The sequence below is a fragment of the Rattus norvegicus genome, chromosome 6 (genome assembly GCF_036323735.1).
Source record: "Rattus norvegicus strain BN/NHsdMcwi chromosome 6, GRCr8, whole genome shotgun sequence".
NCBI lineage: Eukaryota > Metazoa > Chordata > Mammalia > Rodentia > Muridae > Rattus > Rattus norvegicus.
Genome location: NC_086024.1, coordinates 30011424 through 30013907, shown reverse-complemented (window position 1 = coordinate 30013907; position 2484 = coordinate 30011424). Strand labels below are relative to the sequence as shown.

Here is a 2484-nt window from a genome sequence, read left to right as displayed (position 1 = left end):
TGAGGCCACGACCTACCTGGTCTAAAGGCACGTCTGTGTGGCGTGTTCTTGATTATTGATGGAGAGGGGAGGGTTGAGCTCGCTGTGGGTGGGGCCACCCCAGGGCAGGTGGTCCTAGCTTATAAAAGAAAGCAAACTGAACAAGCTAAGGAAAGAAAGCTAGTAGGCGGCATTGGTCCATGCTGTCTGCCTCAGTTCCTGCCTTGGGTTCCCGTCTTGGCTCCCTTCGATGATTGTGAGAGGCAAGTACAAGCAAAGCAAACCCCTCCCTTTCCAAGTTGCATTTGTCACCGCAGTGACAGACGCCAAAACTAGGATAAAGGAGCTGAAACTGCGGCAGTCGCACCTAGAAGATGAAGGCGACCTGAGTGTAGGGCAAGTGGAGAAGGGGAGGAAGATTTAGGAAGCCCTGGCAACAGCCTGAAGAGTGGTAGCCATGGACTCAAGGGGAAGTCTGCTCCTGGGGGGTTCTGGGACATTGGGAGGCGATAGGACCAGGGGGAAGCCTGGGTTCCATGTTTGGTTTTAGATGTGTTCATCTGAAGCACTGGTGGATGTGCAGACACCGACTCCCCCTCCCCCAACTTAGACCACAAAAGCACAAAGAAAGTTAACCAGGAAGCTCAGCCGAGGGCCCGCCTTCCAGGGAAAAGTGTGTGACCTCAAATGACCTCACAGCTCCCAGTTACCATCAGCTCACTTCCATGGTGCCCTAGACCTCACCCTTGGTGCTTTCCTGGCCAGGTCTCCTCTCATTCCCCAGAAGAGCTACTCAGTGTTGTCTCCTCCCTTCTCAAACTGTCCCCAGCCTCCTCACTTTCTATTTCCCATTTCACATTCATTTCCCATTTCACAGGAACGCAGGTAATCTCTTCAAGGTCCCCTCAGGAAGTTTATAAATGTGTTGGCTTCTCTCCCTTCCGGTCCCTTCGCCTCCCGCCTTTGTCAGTGCCTGGACCCTCACGCTGCCGTTTCTCAGGGACCCTCTTCAGTGAGTTCCCTGTCCTTATTTTGTTACTGATTCTGCTTTTCTAAAGGCCTTTCCCCAGCAGTAGTAAAGAAGATAGTGTCACCCCGTCTTTAAGATAACAAAGCCTTCCTCAACCCAGCTAAAACACGTCCCAGTCCAGGTTTACCAACAAGCTGTAAGTGTAGTCTTCACTTCAATGCCCATGTCTCACTTCCCACACCTCTCCACCCACTCATCTGACTCCTACACCCATTGTCAGACACTGGACCTTCTCGAAGTGGAGCACTGCAGACACATCTGGCCTTGAGTGCTCTTGTCCATGGCACAGCTTCCTGTTCCTTATGTGCTTCTGGTCTACCCTCGGTCTCTGTGTCAATGGATCCTGACACCACCTTCTATCTGCTTTAAATAAAGACGACTTATCTAGCTATATTGCCACCTTCCCAGCACGAGCTGCTATCTCTGCCCAACAGTCTTCTCCAGACCCCACCCCACAGCCCAGGTCCCTTTTCACAGCTAAGTCCCCATTCAGCAGCCCAGGCCCCACTCAACAGCCAAGGCACAAATGATTACAGGGCCTTATGATCTGTTTCCCGGGCTTACAAGTTCCAGAAGCTTAACCCTAAACTATTACCGTAAGGCTCTTGCTCAAAGTCTATCATGGAGAGCTAGGATTAGGTAGAGCTGGGCCTGACACAGAGTCCAAATAAGCAGGCACTTGACCATATACGGTTTTAATCTCTTACTAGTCTAGAGTCTGGGGTGGAAGACAGACAGCATTATGCTCCTCAGAAGGAACTCTGGTAAATTTTTTGCTGTGTTGATGGACTTTTCTTTCTGGGAGAGTCTTCCTGATCCACAGTCTCCCATGGTCACTAAGAAAATTAGTCTTGATGAGTGGCTTCCATGGGGACCTCAGGGTGTTCAGGGTCTACCTCCTGTTACAGGCTCTTGGCCAAAGGACTATTAAGACTTTGGTGGGTCACAGCCAATAGCTGCCTTAATATTTTAGTTCCTTCAATACACGATTTTTAAAGGCTGTTCTACTTAGGGTTGCTAATGCTGTGATGAAACACTGTGACCAAAGCAACTCGGGTGGGGGGAGGGAGGATATTTGGGTTATGCTTTCAGATTACTGTTCATCCTTTGAAGAAAGTCAGGACAAGAACTCAAAACCGGTCAGGAGCCTAGAGGCAGGAGCTGATGCAGAGGCCATGGAGGGATGCTGCTTACTGGCTTGCTCCTTGTGGCTTGCTCAGACTGCTTTCTTGTAGAACCCAGGGCCACCAGCCCAGGGATGGGCCCTCTCACAAAGGATTTGGCCCTCCTCTATCAGTCACTAACTAAGAAAATGCCATATATGTTTGCCCTCAGCCTTATGTTATGGCAGCATTTTCTTAATTGGGTTCCATCCTCTCTGATAACTCCAGCTTATGTCAAGGTGACATAAAACCAACCAGGACAAAGGCTTAGCTAGAGTTTTCACTCTCTGCTGAGGTCACTTTCTCATGCAA

The 2484-nt window shown here is 50.0% G+C and overlaps 1 pseudogene; it reads left to right on the top strand.

Annotated features, from left to right (window-relative positions):
- Positions 1-229: 229 nt before the first annotated feature.
- Positions 230-2484, top strand: part of Pym1-ps2 (PYM homolog 1, exon junction complex associated factor, pseudogene 2) — a 36056-nt pseudogene continuing 33801 nt past the window's right edge.